The sequence below is a fragment of the Manacus candei genome, unplaced genomic scaffold (assembly GCF_025592945.1).
Source record: "Manacus candei isolate 608988 ecotype Guabito, Panama unplaced genomic scaffold, ASM2559294v1 h1tg000033l, whole genome shotgun sequence".
In the NCBI taxonomy this organism is placed as follows: domain Eukaryota; kingdom Metazoa; phylum Chordata; class Aves; order Passeriformes; family Pipridae; genus Manacus; species Manacus candei.
Genome location: NW_026138081.1, coordinates 12,202,759 through 12,211,208, shown reverse-complemented (window position 1 = coordinate 12,211,208; position 8,450 = coordinate 12,202,759).

The following is an 8,450-nucleotide window of genomic DNA, read 5'->3' as shown; positions in this document are numbered from 1 at the left end:
CTTACTTTACACTTTCCAAGAAGACAGAGACTTGAGTAAAGTTTCCTGTGTAAAGTTTCCCTTTTCCTAAATGATGATCAGATGTGTCTATTTTGGGGACAAAAGATGACTGCTGTCTCGAAGAGGTGTTTTGGGAAGAGAGAACCTGGTGTCAGCCCGAACTTAGCCCCAGTTAAGGGTAAATAAGCATGTGTATGGATTCATCTGCATGAGTGAGGCTGTTTGAGCCATGGTCATCTAGACTGAGCTCTGTAAAGCTTTCTTTTTCAGTTTAAACCAGATCTAACCTCAGATCAGACAGTATCCAACACCCTCGGTTGGTAAAATGCCCATTTTTATTCTACTTTTTTATATTCATGTAAATAAACAGCATCCGTTGGTCTCTTGATAGAATGTCCACAAAAGAGCTGTGAACAGAGAGGCAGTTGAATGTTCTTTCTACAGCCTTCGTATTCCTGGAAGTCCATCCTGTCTGGTTAACCGTGAAGTATATTGGCAGGACAGTGCAGAGAATGCTAGGTGTTCCTACAAGTACACCTGCTTCTGTCACCTACCACAGATTTTCAAGGTGGCACATTCCACCATTATCAGGATAATTAAGGCAATTTTTCATCTATGTATGTCAATTTGCAGGGTAATTTTTTGACTAAACAGTATTCTTCCACCTCCGCTCCTTCCTTTCCCATTTTAAGACACTTTTCTGTATGCTGGTGATAGAGTATTTCAGTTGGAAAGCTTCTTTCACAGATACAAAACTCTTTAATTTCTGGTACTGTAAAACTTGAGGTATCTTAAAGAAATTGAAGCTGTTTCTTCTGCATACAAATTAGTCCAGAGTTGAAGGAAATTGCCCGTGAAGATGGAATGGAAGTGCACCTTTCCCCTCCTGTAATTTGTTCTAATAGCAACCAAGTTTCATCTTGGTGGCATTATAGAATCTGTTTATATAATGAGCTAGAGAGATGAAAGATAAAATTCTGGCTAAATTCTGTGCTGTCAAAACAGTTGAAATTTGCTGATCACAAATGAAGAACCATCTTCTACTCTTCTGGTCAAGCTCCAATATGAAAAAAATCCTCGGTCCCATGAAGTCTTGCATCTTGCTTAGATTTGTAACTCATTCAGAAGAAGGTTGTTATTGAGAATTAACAGGAAATTCAGATTAGTCTCTGTTTCAATCTTTAAGAAAACCATTTTATAGTTACTTTGTGAGGTGGGATGTCAGGGAATGCTGGCTCACAGTTGTACCCTTATTGTTCTGTTAGTTTTCTTCTTGGACATCATAGGTTTTGGCAGATGGGCAAGAGCGACAAAAGCATATGTCTGCATTATAAACCAAATTACCCAGGCATAGGTAGCAAATAATTAATGCGATCGCACTTTAATGTATGGTGATGGTGGAGAATTTTCTGGATAGTGAAAAATCTGAGCAGTGGCTGAAGATGATGCTGCACGTGGCTGCTGTTAGCAGTAACCGACTCCTCCCTCAGAAGCCAGCAATGAGGCAGGGTGATTGTTAAGACCAGTATCAGGGATAGTTATCAGCATCATATTTGCTTACTAGTTTGGCATTTGTCCATGTACAATATTTTAAAGGACATACTTTGTTGTAATTTACTTTCCATTTCATCTTAGGTGTTCACAAAGTAAGCTATAGTAGAAGACAAGTCTCCTTAATGGAATGGAGGGTGAGATGAACAGCCAAAATACAAATGGACTTCCTGATTTACCCCCTCATATTTAGTACCCCAAGGAGGATCTAAGCAACAAAAATTTAGGGAGCAAGCTGTTTGAAATCAAGAACCAGATAAGACAGTATAGGCATTAGTTGAAGTGGTATTTCAGGGAATTCCTACAACAAACTCAACCTCTTAATGACTCCTAATTTTCCTTTGTTGTTCTGGTCACTCTTATGATTGGAGTATGTGAATATACAATAGTAACAATTAATATAATATTTTTCACACATATATGTTTACTACTCAGAAAGTGGATTTTTTTGTAGTGTCTTTGTGTGGATGCAGCTGATAAAGCACACCTCTGTAGGAAAGAGGGTGTAATATGCTTTCAAAATCCTCACAGCTAATATAGTATGGCCCACAGTCACTTCCATCTGAGCTTGCTGGAACTCAAAATAATAGAATACACAAACACACACTTTGTTGCATGGAGTATTTTCCATGTTTTGTTCAGTTTTTTTCAACTGAGGAGTTCTCTGCTAAGGAATTTTAGCTTGGTCACAGAAACCAAAAAATTAACTGGAAATGAGGCAAGAGAGAAATGTGGTGTCATGAGTATGCTGTTGAAATAAGCAATTTTTTTTCGGCTGTACAAACCCCATAAATTTTGCAAATGGCCTTTACTGGTTGACAAGAATTGGTAAACATGTAGAAAGTCCTGTGCATATGTATATAGAAGCTAAATCAACTCTTATTTGCTCTGAGTACCCTGAGAGAAAAAACACAAACTCTACCTGTACAAACTGTTTGTTCCTTCTGCTGCCTCCATGTTAGATGTTCTCTCTGCTTGCTGTATACCATAATTCTCATTAATGGCGTTTTTTTTTTCTTCCTGTGTGTCAAATTTTTACAGGAAAAAAAATAGAGAAATGATTAAGGACTCTCCCATCCTACCCCTGCCCCTGCATTTCTTTTGACCAGTTTGTCAAGCAATAGGCAAAAGGAGCAGCATCTCAAATGAATCCAGTCAGATTTATATTTTTAAAAATTGCCGCGTTTCATCTAAAATAAGAAACGCCACCAAGATTGATATACCAGTGTGAGCTTGTGCTCATTATAATCAAACAAGATGATAAAATCTGCTTTGCATACAACTTTTGTGCTCCAGTTATCATCTATTTGACCACAGAAAGGATCCTAGATAGTTTAATGGTCCTTGCCATGTTCCAATAACACTCTCTGTCTCTCTCTCTGTCTACCTCCTCCACACCCCCACCCCATTCTCTCTCTCTACTCCAGAGAAATGTTCAGCATTTTTAGGTTAGAAGTGGGAATTTCCTGTGCAGCACTGCTCTCAGTCACAGAAACTTCCCTAACACACATTTCAGGCATAGACTTGACATTTTCATGCTTGTGGGAGGGGAAAATCTCTGGATTTCCAAATTATTAACCTGTGTTACATTGTAGTTAAGCAGACAACATAAGTGAGGCCCATTCTAAATAAGTATTTAAGAAGGATCATGCATTCCTAAAGAAAGAATCTGTGAAGCTGAGTTTTCCCTTACGGAAATTGAATAGATCCTAAGCAAAATATCTGTAAGGGAAAATATTCACTAATAACAACCTGAACTAAAGAAGGGTAGCTGCTAAAATATACTATATGATAGATTTTGTTGGTATTTTGTGTGTGTGTGGGAGGGGGTGGGTTTGTTTGTTTGTTTGTTTTTTATGGGTTTTTGTTCATTTGGTTTTGGTTTTTTGTTGTTGTTTTGGGGTTTTGTTGTTTTGTTTGGTTTTTGTTTGTTGTTTGGTTTGGTGTTGGGTTTTTTTTCTTTTTTTCTTTTTTTTTTTTTTTTTTTAAATAAATGTTAATACCTTAACTGTGTCTTTCTGTCTTGGAACATCTAACAGATCGTACAGTTGAGCTGACTGCTGTGTGCTCCTCCCATCCCCATAGCGACCCAGTTTCTTAAAACCTGCCTGGGAGTCAAATTATCATTTATATTGACAATTTCTCTGCAGTCTTCCTCCAGTTACTTGCTTACAAAATCCCTCTGTAGCTCTCATCCTGTTGGTAGAGTGGTGTTTTCATTTAATCAGAGAGATAGTGGCACACAAGGGCTGGATAAAAAAAACTCTCATGGATTAAGCTACGTGAGTCACACCCCTGAAAATTTCTGCATCTGAAGTATTAAGCATGCAAAAGGATAAGGGCAAGATATATAGACAAAAAGATATGTGTTCCATCTGAAAAAATCAGTGGCAAGATACACTCCTTTTCCATTCCAATTAATGCTTTATTTATTACCGACTTACATAAAACACTGTCAACTGACTGACGACAAGATCCTAAATTATCTGCAGCCAACAAATGTCCTAAAGAGTCTGAGATGGTTATAAATACTCTACTTTTTGTCCTCAGTTTGCCTGGATTGGTTATTTTTAGCAAATAGCCAGTCGACCTTATCAAAATTAAGAATCAAAAATAGTCTGGAAAAACACTGCAAGGAGAGGCTATTTTTAGCTCTCTGTCTATTCCCTGCTGCTATCCAGCAAGGTCTGATGGCACAGCTCATGCACGAGTGCTTAGTTATTCTAGGCGAATGCTTGTCGTGACCTGTCCTTTCCCTGGATACCTCACTGCAGAAAGAGTTCAATTGATTAAAGATTAATGCATCTGCAGACCATGACAGCTGAAAGCTTTAGGGAGGGGGAACCTACACTGAAAGAGTGTTTCTACCTGCACCTTTGTGCTACATTATAGTTTCTTTGAAAGGAACTTTTGCCTAACTGAATCTTCTTGTGTCTCACATCCTTCAGTGGTTGCTATTGCAGCAGATCTCCAAAGTATATTCAACTTTTTCCTTTCAATTTAGGAAGGTGGTAGAGGAAGTATAGTTACAGACATAAGGTCTGTTTTGAGCAGTGCCATCCATCACAAAGGAGCAGCATTGGAAATGTATGATAGTCTGGATCAATAGATAGAACCATGCAATTGGCTGCTAGCTATTGATCAGACTAGTTTAAAACTCTACTGATATTGATGCAGGTATCATTTAGTTGTAAGACTTAAACTGGAACAGTGAACCAAGGCTGTTGCAATATTCTGCTTTTTTTTTTAATAATAGAAATTCTTTCATTTAGTTCAGTACCTTATGTATTGGCAGTAACCATTACCAAATTTTTCAGAAGAATAAATTGAGCTATGAGTTTTTGGCTATGCTATGTCATATGTTGAAAATAAGGCTGAAAAGATGTCCTTAATCCATTAGTTTTCCCCTTCATATTTGCCTTCTAAAATTATCTCCTTTTATTATAAAGGTATTTTCAGAATATGCTGCTTTCATCACTGACTGCATAAGGTGCACCATAATCTCACATGCAGCTACTTCATATGTGGAGATACAATAGCTAACAGAAGGTTCTCTGAACATTTCTTTCTCTTCTGTGTACTGATCATCCCAGCAGAAAACACAGGATGCTGTATGTGACAGTAGGCTAATGTATGATGTGATGGTAAAGCCCTTAAAAACGAACTCCAAATGACCCCCAAAAAGCCATATAAGACAGGACAAAAAAGGGCAAAGCAAAGAGAGGTAAAATATCTGATTTCTCCTGTGCATTTATAAAAATTGATAGCCTGTTATCCAGATGCTGATGAATATTTTTACAAGCTATAAATGGCAACCTGGAGTCTAAAAATAGTCTGTGCTGCAGACTTGTCTGGCTTAGCTACATCACTAGAATATAAACAGGCTCCCTGATGTGGTTTCAGGGAAATCTCTATCAAAACAGACTACATCCTCCATTTTTCTTGTGATTTTGAAATAAAATAGCTGATGCTGCTTGCATTTGTTTAATTCTAGCTTTTAATAGAATTGCACTGATTTCCAGATTTTCCTACAGGGATGAAAGGATCATCAGGTTTCCATGAATATTTCAGCTACAATTGATTCGATGCACTTTCTTCTCCCTGGCAGAGCAGGGAGGCGGAGGAAGCGCCCGCGGGCACTGCATGGGCTGGCGCAGGCTGCGCTCGGTGACCCCCCTCCGCACGTGGAGCTGCCAGTGTCCCTGTCACGCGACAGGGACGGGGACCCCCCTCTGTGGCTCAGACACATCCAGGCACGGTTTATGCTGATGAGCCCCGTAGCTGCAGAGATCCAGCGCTCATTCCGGCAGCCCCAATACATGAACGGTACCCCTTCCAATTCACAAAAAATTGGACACGGTCCATCTACCTCCTGAAGGAGAGTTCCTACCTCTGCTTTATGAATGGTACAGTTCACAGCAATTTGAAGCTGATGGGTTAAACCCGGAAACATTATGTACTCTAACAGACTTCAGTAGCTTGCACTTGGGAGGAGGGAGAAGCCAGTACCAGCCCTCAGAAAGATGCTTTAAGATCTGTGAGTGCTTTCTGTCATTGGCTTTGAATGTCACAGACAGGGTGAAGAAGGTATCAGTGAGACTGAGCAGAATGCTGCATCACCTGCTATGCAACGTGTATCAGGAGAGGTTGAAAGAAAAGAGAAAGCAATTGCAGTGACAGCATTTTGCCTTTCCTGTGGGAGTACCAGGCTGTCTCTGTGCGTGCGTGTGGACGGCTTTGCAGAAAGCTGTTTTCCCAAGGGCAGGTGAAATGAAAGAGAACTAATCCATTGTGGACAGCTAAGACTGTTTAAGGACACTGTACTCCATGTGTGTGTGACAGAGAGAAAGAGACTCAGTTTAGAGGTTTGGAGCAGGGACAGGTGCAACCTCTTATCCTTTTGCAATTCCACATTAAAGGATAGCCCACCACCACCTCACCGTTGTATGTAAGATACAAATACATAAAAATGACTACAAGAAAAATTGAAGAGGGAAATAATACATTTCAGGCCACCAAAAGCTGACACTATAAGATACACATGGTAAGAGTCTTTTAAACCACAAAGGATTACAGGATAGGAGCAGAGCTGGCCTGACTGGTAGCCCAGGCAGCAGAGACCAGGTATGAGGCTGGAGATGCTTCTGTCCCAGAAATCGGGTGGCTGAAGGGGCTGCAGCAGGAGAAGTTTTTGTGGCAGGATATCACTGACCTCTGGTAGCTCCAGAGGCAGACTGTGGCAATGTTCCCTGGAGACCTGCAGCTTTGCGAAGCAGAGGACTTACTCCTCAAACAGCCCATATCTGTCCTCAGCTTGGCAGGAGAAACCAGTAAGTAATTGGAAACTACCGAAAACTGTTTAGTGTTAAACTGTAACCATCAAAATAGTAACAGTTAAAACTGTTTACAGGGTGACAGATACAAAGTAATCCCTGTTTTCACCTCAGTGGCACAAAAAATAGTCAGGGTGTATCAGCCCAGAGAGCAGAGAAAGATAAAGAATATGGGTGCCTCATGCAGGGACACTACACTGCTGCTGCTGGAACATCTCCACTGTACCTTTGCAGTGTGCACAGTTCAGCTGCAGCATCAGCCTCTGCTATGAAGACAGGTTGAGAGGATTGGGGTTGTTCAGGCCGGAGAAGAGAAGGCTCGGGGGAGACCCTAGAGCAGCCTGAAGGGAGCCTATGAGAATGCTGGAGAGGGACTTTACAAAGGCATGTAGTGATAGGACAAGGGAAAATGGCTTTAAACTGAAAGAAGGTAGATTTAGATTAGACATTAGGAAGAAATTCTTCACTATATGGTTGATGAGGCACGGGTTGCCCAAAGAAGTTGTGGATGCCCTATCCCTGCAAGTGTTCAAGGTCAAGCTGAATGGGGCTTTGAGCAACCTGATTTAGTGGAAAGTGTCCCTGTCCTGGAAGTTGTTCCTGCCCTGCCCTGCCCTGGAAGAATGGTTGGAAGTAGATAATCTTTAAGTCCTTTTTCAACCCAAACCATTCTATGATTCTGTGATCTTACCTGCCTCCCCCCCCCCCCCCCCCCCCCGCCTTTCCTATAGACCTAGTCAGCGCCCATTTTTGGTAATGAAACCAGTGTCCATGATTCCCACTCAGCTCGAGTTTTGTGCAACAAATTTGTCCTCCTCTATTTTCTATCAGGAGAGACATTGGTTCAAGTCACTTTTGAGAAATGTTTGGGGAAGGTGTAGGTTTTGGTTGTTTTTTCACTCAAGTAGTGTGATCCAGCAGGTGGGAAAGGGACACATGACTCAAAAGTCCTTGGTCAATAAGAAATCTCAATATAGTTTTGGAAAGGTGCACAGAACCGGAGGAAAGTGAGTCAAAAATGCAAATGTATCGAAAGCCAGGGTGGTGGTGGCCAATTGGTACAAAGTTTGCACACCCAGGTAAACACCAACATTGTCCCAGTGCCTGTTCTGATGGGAGAAGCGTCCCGTCAGCGGGGAGGCCTTCCCAAATCCTGCAGCCAGACTTCAGTCACCGGGGTGGGGCTTAATCCGGAGCAGTGTTGGAAGAAAAATCACTAACAGGGAAGAAAACTCCCCAAAATGAAACAGGCTCCGGGGGGAGCCAGGGCGAGGGAGCTGTGAGGGGGTGTACAGTGGGCAGCGCTGGCGAGGGCAGAAGAGGGTACGGCCTTAACCTGGGGCCGTTGGCAGTGTGAAACGCGGGTTTCCATCCGTGCCCTGGCACGACAGGCACAGACCCCTTCTCTGCGCTGCTCCCGGCAGCGCCGCCCGGCCCCGGAGCACTGCCGGCCCTCGGCAGCGCCGGCCCTCGGCAGCGCCGGCCCTCGGCAGCGCCGGCCCCGGAGCAGTGCCGGCCCTCGGCAGTGCGGGCCCAGGGACAGTGCGGGCCTCCGGCCGCGGGGGG